We start from the raw sequence: 12,582 nt of genomic DNA, 5'->3' as shown, positions 1-12,582 counted from the left end.
GGGAGGTAGGAGCCTGTTATGATTTGAATGTATCTCTTTCAAAATTCAAGTGTTGTCAATGTAAGAGTATTAAGAGGTAGGGCTTTCAAGAGGTGATTAGGTCATGAGGACTCCTCCCTGGTGAATGAGATTAAAGCCCTTGGGAATGGCATCGAAAAGCATTCCTCTCATTCACTCTTCTGTCATATGAGGACACAGCAATCCTCCTATCAGGGATGCATCTTTCCCCAGACCCCAAACCTATCTGTGCCTTGATCTTGGACTTCCAGCCTCCAGAGCTGAGAGAAATAAATTTCTGTTCTCTGTGAATTACCCAGTCTGTGGTATTCTGTTACAGCAACACAAATGAACTAAGACATAAATTGGAATGAGAGAAGTGGGGTGTTGCTATAACAAATACCTGACAATGTGGAAGCAGTTTTGGAACTGGGTCATGGGTAGAGACTGGAAGAGTTTTGTAGTGAGTGCTGGAAAATAGAGTGAGCCTGTGTTTCCATGAAGAGATCATTGAGGGCAATTCTAATGAGCACCCAGAAGAGGAGGAAAATCATAGGGAAAGCCTCAGTCTTTTCAGAAATTATCTAAGTGGCTGTGAACAGAATGTTGGTAGAAATATGGACAGTGAAGACATTTCTGATGAGGTCTCAGGTACAAATTAGGAAAAAGGTATTGGAAACTGGGGGAAAAGCCATCCTTGTTACAAAGCAACGGAGAACTTGGCTGAATTACGTCCATGACCTAGGACTTTGTGAAAGGCAGAACATAGGAAGGACAAACTAAGATATCTGCAAGAAGAAATCTCTCAACAGCCAAGTAGTGAGGGGGCCATGTGGTTTCTCTTGATGGCTGATAGTAAAATGTGAAAAGAGATAAATGATTTAGAGGTGAAAATTGTAATTCAAAGAGAAGCAGGATATAAAGATTTGGAAAGTTTGTAGCCTGGCCATGTAAAAAGAATAAAGAAGTGTGTTTAGTAGAAAAAAACCAAGAGCGTGGTAAAGAGACCATTTGTTAAGGAGATTAGTATGGCTAGAAGGAAGCCAGGTGCTATTCATCAAGACAATGAGAGAATAACTCAGAGAGGCTGTCCTTCCCTTCACAGTCCCAGAGTGACAGGACCTCAAGTCCAAAACAATTTAAAGGGAGGGACCTAAGTCTCCAGTGGGGACCTTGAGGCTCACTGCTCAGGCTCAGAGCAGTCTTGGCTGCCCCAGCTGTGGCACAGATGGGTCAAGGTGTGACTTGGGCCATCACTCTAGAAGGTATAAGTGATGAGCCTTGGTGGTGTCCACGTGGTGCTAACTTCACAGGCTTGCAGGGTGCAGGTGCTTTAGATGCATGGCTTCCTCCACCTAGATTTCAAAGGATGCTGACAGCCTCAGGGCTCAGGCAGAGACTTGCCTCAGGAGTGGGCCACTTCAGAAAGACCCCTACTAAGGCAATGCTTAGTGGAACCATAGGGGCAGGGTCACCTCCAACACCCCATAAGTGTATGTAGATCTACCAGCATGCAATGTCAGCTTGGGATTGCTGCAGGCACCTGACTCCAACCAGTGAGAGCGGCTGCGTGGGCTGTGCCCAGCAAAGCTGTGAGGGGGCTGTGAGGGCTGTCTAGGGCCTTAGGGGCCCAACCTCTGCCCCAGTGTGTCTACAAGGCAGCAAAAGCGTTGTTCTTAAAACTGAAGATTTAATGTTGTTCGCCCTGTTGGGTTTTGAACTTACTTGGAGTCTGCGACTCATTTCTTCTTTCCCGTTGCTCCATTTTGGAATGGAAATGTCCATCCTATGCCTCACCATTGTAATTTGGAAACAAATCACTTGTTTCAGTTCCCAGGCTCATAGCTGGAGTGAAATTCACCTCAGGATGAATTGTGCCTGGAATCTCATCCATATCTGATTTAGATTCGACTTTGGACTTAGACTTTAAAGTTGATGTTGGAATGAGTTAAGACTTTTGGGGGCTACCGGGATAGAAAGAATGTATTTTGTATATAAGAAGGATATAAGTTTGGGGGACAGGGGCAGAATGCTATTGTTTGAATGTGTCCCTTCCAAAATTCTGACGTTGCCCATGTGTTGGTATTAAGAGGTGTGGCTTTAAGACATGATTTGGTCAAGAGGGTTCTGCCCTTATCAGAGGAATTAAGGCCTTACAAACAAGGCTGCATGCACTGTTCATCTCCTGCTTGCTCTTTTCTGTTCTGCTGCTATGTGAAGACAGATCCCCTCCCCTTCTGAGGATGCAGCCTTACCCCAGACAATGGAATCTGTCAGTGCCTTGATTTCGGGCTTCCCAGCATCCAATACTGTGAGAAATTTTAGGTTGGTGCAAAAATAATTGTGGTTTTTGCCATTACTTGTAATAAATTTCTGTTCTTTATAAATTACCCAGTCTGTGGTACTGTGTTATAGCAGCACAAACAAACTAAGACAGAGCCCTTATAGATGGCCCTCTAGAATCACAGAAGATAGGGCAGGGACAGCTACCCTATGGAATGAGAGCAAGAAAAACAAAAAAGTAAGCCATGTGCACCAAAGACCTAGTTCAAGTGAGACAGGAGTGGGACACAGCTCCTCCTTCAGATACTTTTTTTTTTTTTCCTCTCTCCACAAAACCCAGACTACTACCTTGCTGATGCTGTACCCACTAACATACAAAGAAAATAGCCATTTTTCTTTGCTCTCATCATGTTTAACCATGCCTTTTACTTAAAGAATTCCAGGAACTGTCCTTCGGAGAGCCACAGTATTGAACCAAGGTTGTGGAGTGTTCCACCTTGGGAAGGAATGTTGGACAATTGATTTACAGCCTTGTTGCCACCCGCCAGACCACCAGGTTGCCATTTACTCAAGATAACCATGGCAACCAGACGTGCTGACCTGCATACCCTGCACCTTCCATGCTTTACCCAGCCTGCAAACCCCACCCCGATGTCAATTCCTACTCTTCACCTAATAAAAATTCCCTACTGGGGCCGTTTTCAGAGAGCCAGCTAGAAAATCCTTGCACCTCAGCTGTTTCCCTTGCACAAGCCCTGAAATAGAGCCTCATCTAGGAAACCTGCTTGGCTTGTGTTGATTTCCATTACTTGGGGAATCTAAGAGCCCATGGTCTGTAACACAAGTACTCTATACTATCTTGGGTGGTCATCTAGTCTAAATTTAAATGCATCAGAATTAGGGAACTTTATCATATGCTGCTGCTACTACTACTGGTATCAATAGCAACCATTTTTTTGGACACTTAGAAGCTGACAGGCATTGGATGGATGTAGTCCTATATGATGTACTCCACAGGCCACCCTCAAGCTCCACCATGCCCAAAGCCAGCAGCTCCACTGCCATCTGTTTCAGCAAAATGGGATCCCTAGCAGAGCTCGTTTCCAGAGACTCATTTCTGAAAGGAATACAGCACAAGGCTCCTGATTGTCAGCACCTGGCTCCATTGTTTACCTCCTCCTGGCAAGGGACTGGGATTTTGAGTTTGGACTTCAGCATTAGGCAGACAGGACGACAGTGATAGGCACCAAGAATGACAAATGTCCACTTGTCTTTCTAATATCTACACATAATCTTATGTACTTAAACTTTCAAGTAAAAAAACCCTCAATGGAACTGAATAAATTAAAACCCACTCTATCCCCAAAAAGGAAACCACTCAAGATTCTCTCTTCCTTTGCCTACAGCTCTGAATTCAGGAATTTGGGGCCAAGTTTTTGTTTTTTGTTTTTTTTTTAACTAAGTTTTCTCCCAATCCCATATTAGTCTTCTGACGCCTCTGAACTAAATCTGTAAAGGTCACCATCACAACACATCCTGTATACATTAAGGGAATGGAAGAGATAAAAATAAATTAGTATGAAAGTATTATCATTACATGATATGACAAGAAAATATGGGTACATGCCATGGTTCTCATTTTGGTGACTGACTGTTTACAGTTTTTATCAGTTCTTTTCTTCAGCAACTCTTTCATCTTCCCTTGGCCCACGGCTAGTACCTTGACTTGCTTGAGTTGGTTGCTCAGTGGATGGCTCTAAAAGATATTCGGGAGGCATCTGGGTCCTTGGTAGTCCTTTCTGTATCAGGAGCTATATAGTTGTTTGGTTTTTTTTTTTTTTTTTCAAAATTGGGGTGTTTATCTCTTTAACCCAAGCAGAAAAATGCATAATCCAGACTTCCTATAAACACAGAACAACGAAATGGAACAGGATTGAAACTACCCTATTCCCAGCCTATGTGAGTCAAAATCAGAAGATCTGATTGAAGGCAAATGTTCAAGTCACAGAAGAAAGATGTTTTACCAGTGGTTATCTGGGCATGTTTTAAGCTTTTGGTTCATATGGTTTTTGGGAAGTTCTCCAGTCATCTCTCCATTTTATGTTATTTATTAACAAAGAAACTACTTATATATTTACCAAGACATCTGTTTATCTATTTTGAGACAAAGAAATCAAAATTTTTTTCAAACATTGTCTTTTGAGGCAAATTAATAAGCAACCATGAAATAACAAAAAACAAAGTGAAGCTCTTGTGTCATTTTTCCACCTTTGTTGTATGTTTAAATTAAGTTTTCCAAAAATCTGCTAAGGGAGAAATTACTGTCTGGGTCTGCTCAAACTTTACCTGTGTCCACAATCTCAACCAGGAACAATTTGGCCACAGAAATATACTTCCTTTTATCAGTACATTGATAAAAGTGTCAATTATATCACCCAATATAAATCATAAAATATATATAAAAATATAAAATTTTTAAGTGCTGTGAAAGAACTGAGAATGAAAAGGAATGAATGGAAATATGCAATACTTCAACCAGACCCTATTTCTTAATCATTAAAACTCTTTTTCTATTTTAATTCAACATAGTGAATTTCAACAGGAACTGAAAAAACAGGAAGATGGTGCTAGTTAATTCTAATTTAAAGTTTGAACTCTATTTCAGAATTCTCATATCAAGGGGTTCTGAACATTTCACCAATTATTTTCAGAAGGAAATGTGAAACAGCAATATATCAGAATTCAAAATGAAAAGTTTATAACTTCACAATCCCTCTTCTGAAACCCTTGGAGTCAGAGGTGCTTCAGTATTCAGAATATTTCAGCAGCACTCTAAGGCAGCTTCAGTAATTAAATACATTAATATCTCTGTGTAGAAATGTATGATTATTTACATAGAGTGGGACGAATAAAGACTAATCATAGCCCCAAGTCAGTTAAGGTCAAGTTTCATGGCCAGATGAGTTCAGGTCAGAGCAAGTTTTGTGGCCAAGTGAGTTATGAAAATATTTTCAATTTTCAGAGCTGTTTTCCTTCCTGTATATACAGATGAAAAATCAGGACCTTCCTACACTGAAAGGAACTTTGTTTTTAAAGGGCTTTACGTTGTTGTCCAGTGATTTTTCATTAAGGCTTTTATACAGAACTCAGATGATTGTAAAATGCTATGATTAACTCTCATTATCAAAAACAAAAACAAAAAACCCTTTAATCTTTAAGGCCACCTACACTGTGTAAATAATGTACAGAAAATTAGAGAAAACCACAACTTATGTCTTGTTTCAGTATATCAAAATCTGTATAACACCAATGTGGTTCTTTTGAGATGCTGACAATATACAATTCAAAAAGGAGCTATGGCTGCAAAAAAGTGTGAAATGCTGTGTGATTGTATGTTTTGGAGGAGCAGCTGTGAAGTACATCTTTCCCTCTCTTTAATTCTAACCTGCAAATTAAGAAATACGTTTTTTCAGTTGCAGAATATTAAAATATTCTAGCTGATTCATATCATATTTATAATTTATATATTCATAATATAGTTTATATAATTTATTTCATAATAGCTATAAATTCCCCTCCTGATGATTATAGACTTACCACTATTCACACCCCTCCCCTTTGAAATAACTACAAAAAGTCTCCTGCTTATCTTCCCCACTTTGAAGCAGAAACAATGACTGCCAGAAAAGTTCTATATAGGAAGAAGTTAAAAAAACATCAATCATTTTCACAGACAGCAACTGAAAGATCTTAAAAAAAAGCCCTTACTTAAAGGCATATGCTCTCCTTTCAGCACAACTCAGCTCTTCCATCGGGGAACTTCATAAAATACTGTACATATGAAGAAAAAAGTATACCTCTTGGCCGTAAAATTTTGGCAACTGCTTCAGAACAATCCTGTTGAAATGAGGTGGGGCTGCTTTGGGGGTTTTTCTGAAGCTCCAGTATCCTGGCGACCCATCAGCCTGACACTGAGCTGGAAGTGGGGGCTAAAGAAGCTGAGATTTTCTTTGAAATAAACAAATGTTCAACTCTCTAATTGAAAACTTGGAACATGATTTTGGGAAAGCAAATGTGTCAGTGTAAGAGACTTCAAAATATTTAAACGCCTTGGCTGAAAATTAGAAATGGAAAATAGCTGGGTGCAGTGGCTCACACCTGTAATCCCAGCACTACGGGAGGCCGAGGCAGGAGGATCACCTGAGGTCAGGAGTTCTAGACCAGCCTGGCCAACATGGTGAAACCCTGTCTCTACTGAAAATACAAAAATTAGCTGGGCATGGTGGTGTGCACCTGCAATCCCAGCTACTCGGGAAGCTGAGGCAAGAGAATCGCTTGAACCTGGGAGGTGGAACTCACAGTAAGCCGAGATCACACCACTGCACTCCAGTCTGGACAACAGGGCGAGACTCCAACTCAAAAAAAAAAAAAAAAAAAAAAAAAAAAGGAATAGAAAACAAACAAAGACAAACAAGGTTTAACAGCCCAAATGTGTAACATTAGGAGAAGGCTTCTAAAATCATTATATTCATACCAGGGAATATAATGTAGCCACTAAGCCATCCACAAAAATTAAAATTATGTGAAAAAGTGTTCAAAGTGTTAAGCAGAAAAAGTAGTTTCCAAAATCTAGTATAATCTTCATGTTCCCTCACTACTGGATCATTCCTGTGAGTAAACACACCTGCTTTATTATTTCCCAACTTGAAAGAAAAATTCCTTAACCCAAATATCCACCTCCTGAATTAAACTGGAGTAGTTTCTCCCATTTACGTAAATTTTCTTGAATCAGTTGTCCATACTTGGGTTTGTTTCCTGAACTGATTTCTTTTCTTCTTTTTTTTTTTTAGAGACAGTGCCTCACTCTGTTGCCCAGGCAGGCATGCAGTGGCACAATTACGGCTCACTGCAGCCTGGAACTCCCAGGCTCAAGTGATCCTTCCATCTTCCAAATAGCTTGAACAATAGCTGTGTGCCACCATGCCCAGCTGTATTTTTCACTTTTTCTCGAGATGGGGTCTCACTGTGTTGCCTAGGCTGGTCTCAAACTACTGACCTCAAGCTATCCTCCTGCCTCATCCTCCCAAAGTGCTGGGATTACTGGTGTGAGCCACTGCACCCAGCCCTCCTGCAAGGACTTCGATTAAGATTTTGCCCTCACTATCCCACCAAAATCCATGACCCCTAAGTAGTCAAAATCCACTGATCAATTCTCAGACCTCATATGATGCAACCCACCGGCTGTATTTGATACAAGTGACCTCCTCCTTGGCTCACATTTTCTTCTGAACTTCTAGAGCACACCTTTGTGTCAGTTCTCCTATTTGACTGGTCAAGCCTTCTCACTCCCCTTTGGTGCATCCTCTTCTACTTCCTGCCATCTAAACACTGGGAGGACCCCAGGACTTGGCCCTCAGACGTTTTTCTTTCTAACATACTCTGCATCGTCTAATGGCACCTGGTCTCATGACTTTAAATGCCATCTGTGTGGCTATGACATTAGTCTACTCTCTCCCCAATCTATGTGACATCTCCATTTGTAACTTCCATTTCCTCAACTAAATCTGATTCTCTTACAAACTTCCCTATCTCAATAAATGGTTTCCAATGACTTAGGCCAAAAATTTTGGATTCATTCTTGTCTCTCTTTTACTTACCCACTTCCATTCCATCAGCAGATGCTTTGGATTTTACCTTCAAAACACCCCAGATCTTCCCACTCTTCTCACCTTCATTTCTATCCCTCGGATTCTAGCTCATCTTCTTGCATCCGGCTTCCAGCATCCTCTCGCTCTCCTTTCGCCACCGTAACCATAGCCAATTTCGTAAAAGGTGCATCATATCCTATCACTGTTCTGTTCTCACTTCAAAATCTTCCCATTGTACTTGATATTGTGGATCAACACTCAGGATGATTCTAACCCTCTCCAGTTCATAGAACTTCAACCTCTCTTGCAGTTATGTTCTGGACATACGTTAGATTCTGCCTATTAACATGATGGCAGAAGTGGCACCAGCTATCTCGTTGCTGCCTCAAATGCTGTTGCTGGCAAGCCTCGGTGTGGAGCACTGTGGAATGTTTTTGGCTTTGGTTTTGGTTTCTGCAGAAGCATCTTAGTGTCCAGGAACCAGCTTAGGATGGAGACAAGCATTTGCAGAAGCAGCAGCTTCCTCATCCCTGAGTCAGTTTCAGCTGTACACTCCAGAGAACAGATGCTGTGTGGCATCTTGACTCCCCACACTCAAGAGCATGGTAGAATCGTAGCTTCCATGGCGCACTCCTGTGAAACAGTTTTTCTGGAAGTCATTCCCAGAGGTGCGTCTGATAGCCTACTTCTCCAGTCCTTCCAAAGATTTCGCAAGCAGCAGATTCACTAAACTGAATCGCTTTCTCCTTCAATCAGCCAGAGAAGTTTCCATTCTTGGATACCCAATTAATATGCCATCACACCACAATCAATCCAAAGTCCTTACTCTACACACGAGATCCTGTGTGCTGCAGTGCCTACCACCTTTGTGGTTTATAGCCTTCTACTCTTTCTCTTGCTCATTCTGCTCCAGAAACACAGGCAGAGAAACAAGCATGCTGCTGAAAGAAAACAGAAAAAATGAGGATATAACTGCTCAGTTGTGTTCTTACAAATATATTTACATTGCCCAGAACAATAAAGTAGAACACTAAGTGTGATGCAATTCAAATGCATTGTTAATCCTAGAGAAAGGTTTTGAAACCTGCCTCTTAGAGTTTCCCTGGATTTACTCTAGCTTCATAGAGCCTCTGTTGATCTGTGCTAATCAGTGTGGAATACAGATAATCTCTCTGATATAAACCCTGAGCTCATATGGAATCGCTTTTTTGTTTGTTTTTCCCTTTGTCAGATTTTCAGGTAATTTTCAATAAGAAATGGAAAAAAAGTTTTTTTCCCCCCACATTCAATGCTATTTGTACTCCTCATTTTGCATTTGTGTTGATATTTACATTTAGAGGAATTTTATATTTGAGTTTGTATAATTTCGGCTTACTGGCTTATGCCTCTAAGCAAACAGTCCAAATAGACTTTATGAATTCCATGCATTTAGCTGTGAATTAGACAATACATTGGTCAATCTGATTATTTCCACTACCTATACAACTTGGGCCAAATTCCACAGCCAAGTAGCTGTAAATATCCACAAGCAACTAACAATATGCTGAAATGAAAAATATGCATGATAGGAGATTTGCAAAGCTGTATTAATCTATTCCTTTTTGTGCCCAATGAAACAATGAACTCTAGTATCCTGAATTGCAATATGCACTTATTTATTTAAATGTGTGTTTGAGCCCTAAGAAGGAAAATATATATTTATGCTTTAGTGACCCTTTTGATGATATCAGGATATTATTAAACCTATTGAAAAACATTCAATTGCTTTGAATCAGTACTTGGTTTTGATTCCTCTTTTTCCCATTCTAGAAATGGATTGCTTTGTTCATGAAGAAGTTCAGATTTAAGAGTTAAATTTGAAGTTAATGCTAGAAATATTTTTACTGCTGGATATTTGTTTTTTTGAGGCAGAATATTTCATGCTTAGTAAGAAGCTTGAAATTAATGCCTTAATACTTTCCAGGGACCTCTGAGTGCTGAGCTTATTGACTCTGGAAGGAGAATGCCGCCTCCACAATTCTGGTCTGTGTGGCTCTTAAAGTCAGAGTGCCCCAGCCAGGGGATGATGGATGCAAATGACTTATTTTGAGGATTCTGTTATCCTGCTGGTGGAGACCCAGAAGGCAGGACCCTTTTTGCAGAAATATGTAAAATAAACTCAATAAATGCATTTTTTTTTCAGAATGGCCTAGGAATCATTTTATTGGTAAAAATGGCCATATTTCCACTTCTAAAAAGAAACTGTCAAAATAAGTATAATTGGCTGTTTTGTCATTTTTCTATTAATATTGATTTGCAGCCAGATGAGGTGGCTCACACCTGTAATCCTAACACTTTGAGAGGCCGAGGCTGGAGGATTGCTTGAATCCAGGACTTCAAGATCATCCTGGGCAACACAGTGAGAACTTGTCTCTACAAAAAATAAGCAAAATGAGCCAGATGTGGTGGTGTGCACCTGTAGATCCAGTTACTCAGTAAGCTGAGGTGGGAGGACTGCTTGGGCTCAGGAAGTCAGGGCTGCAGTAAGCTGAGATCACACCACTGCACTCCAGCCTGGGCAGCAAAGGAGTTCCTATCTCCAAGAAAATTTTTTAATTTTTTAAAATTAAAGATAAGTAAAAATAAAAATTCTCAACAAATATCATCTATGACAATTACTGATGGCCCAATTTTTCTTTTTTCTTTGGAAACACAAGGAAATGGGGTCATTTTCTGAGAGTGAGGAGGCCAGTACTCGAGGGAAATGATGAAGGCTTACATCAGCCATGGAGGGGCTTGGGCCAAAGAAACAGACATGATGTAATGGAAAGGAAGAATGGGCAGACCAAGGACATGCCTGATATGGGAATCCAAGGATTGTCATGGACCAATCTCCATGGTTTTTATAATAATGTCCAGGAACACAGGGCCGTTCATATGAATGCAGGAAAGGCAGATGTTAGACCAAGGTTAGATCTTTTAATTTGCTTTTTTTTTTAGACAGCCTGTTTCCCAGGCTGGAGTGCAGTGGCATGATCATAGCTCACTGCAGGCTTGACCTCCTGGGCTCAAGTGATTCTCTCTTCCCAGCCTCCCAAAATGCTGGTACCACAGATGTGTACTGCTGCACCTGGCTAATTTTTAATTAAAAAAAAATAGAGACAGGGTCTCCCTATGTTGCTCAGGCTGGTCTCAAATTCCTGGCCTCAAATGATCCTCCCGCCTCAGCCTCCCAAAGTGTTAGGTTTATAGGCATGAGCCACTGCACCTGGTGTTGGATGTAGCCAGCGCGTGCAGCAAAGGTTAGTGGTGAAGGGAATTGAGAATGCTCATGAGAAAGTAAGCAGGACAGATGGTGCACCAAGCTGGTGAGAGAAGGAAGAGAGAACATGGGGGCTGATAGGCTACAAGAATACAGAAGGATCCGGCCTTGCGATCTCTGTGCAGGAGTCAGAGCAGTTGTGGAGGAAATAATAAAATAAGACGTGGAAGGACAGGGGCTTTGGTCATAAAGAGAGCATGGCAGCATTTAGTTCCTCGCAGCACTCACCCCCATCCACTTTAGTAAGGAACCCCTTTGCATCCTGGCACACTGTCAGACATGCAATCTATGATGCCCAGACTTCCTTCAAGTTAGTCTAAGTTCCAGTAACTGAGGTCCAAGTGGAAGGAAGGGTTGTGTGGAACTTCTAGAAAGTCTCCTAAAAAAAGAGGTGGCGAACCTTTTCCCACTTCCCCCCTTTTTCTCTTTCCTTCCATCTGGAATGCAGATGTCATCGCTGGAGCACCAGAGGCCTCCTTGGTCTCTGAGGTAGCTCGCTGAAGATGGGCAACAGTAACACAGAAGTCACTACCCTAGCTGGTCTCCCACCTCTGGAATGCTTTTGTTTTGTTTTGATTTTTAGGTAAAGGTGACATAAAGCCCTATGTGGTCTAAATTACCGTTATTTGGGGGTTTATTATTACTATCAGCTTAACATAAACCTAACACACAGAGTACGATACCAAGTTTAAAGATTTCTGAAGTGAATTATTGCCAGGATGTCCAGGCTGAGGCTGTGGAGAATAGCAGGAGATGGAAGCATACATCTGGTGATTGCAATGTTTTAAATTATGTTCTATTAACATCTATGCCCCTGTGGCTTTCATCACTTGTCTTCATCTTACTGTGAGATATCATGCCAAACAGAACTGTTTTCATTATTTTCCCTCGTGCCATTTGAAGGCAACTGTTTTGGGCTCAATTGTGTTATTTATTTTATTTTATTTTATTTTATTTTGGAGGCAGAGTCTTGCTCTATCCCCCAGGCTGGAGTGCGGTGGCACGAACTCGGCTCACTGCAACCTCCATCTCCCAGGTTCAAGCGATTCTCCTGCCTCAGCCTCCTGAGTAGCTGGGATTACAGGCTCCTACACCACGCCCAGCTAATTTTTTGTATTTTTAGTAGAGACAGGGTTTCACCATGTTGGTCAGGCTGGTCTTGAACTCCTGACCTCAGGTAATCCACCCACCTCCGCCTCCCAAAGTGCTGGGATTACAGGCGTGAGCCATCGCGCCTGGCCTGTATTATCTTTCTTATAGGTCATGCATCCTCTAGTCTGTCAAGCTCTCTTTATGTGACAAAGCTTTGCATTTCTTTCCTCTGAGCATGCCCCACTTCCTCCAGTTCAGTTT

The 12,582-nt window shown here is 41.3% G+C and overlaps 1 long non-coding RNA gene across 6 annotated transcripts in view; it reads right to left on the bottom strand.

Moving 5' to 3' along the window:
* LOC105485992 (uncharacterized) overlaps positions 1 to 12,582 on the bottom strand; it is a 539,662-nt gene that overhangs the window by 280,201 nt on the left and 246,879 nt on the right. For 3 of the 6 annotated variants that reach the window (XR_011615073.1, XR_011615079.1, XR_011615078.1), the window contains one exon: positions 7,105 to 8,869. This is a non-coding gene — a long non-coding RNA (uncharacterized lncRNA). Of the gene's footprint in view, positions 1 to 7,104; positions 8,870 to 12,582 lie in introns of those variants that run through there. The other 3 variants (XR_011615075.1, XR_011615074.1, XR_011615080.1) reach the window with 2 other exon arrangements.

The sequence above is a fragment of the Macaca nemestrina genome, chromosome 16 (genome assembly GCF_043159975.1).
Source record: "Macaca nemestrina isolate mMacNem1 chromosome 16, mMacNem.hap1, whole genome shotgun sequence".
Lineage (NCBI taxonomy): Eukaryota > Metazoa > Chordata > Mammalia > Primates > Cercopithecidae > Macaca > Macaca nemestrina.
This window is presented reverse-complemented; position numbering and strand designations above follow the sequence as displayed.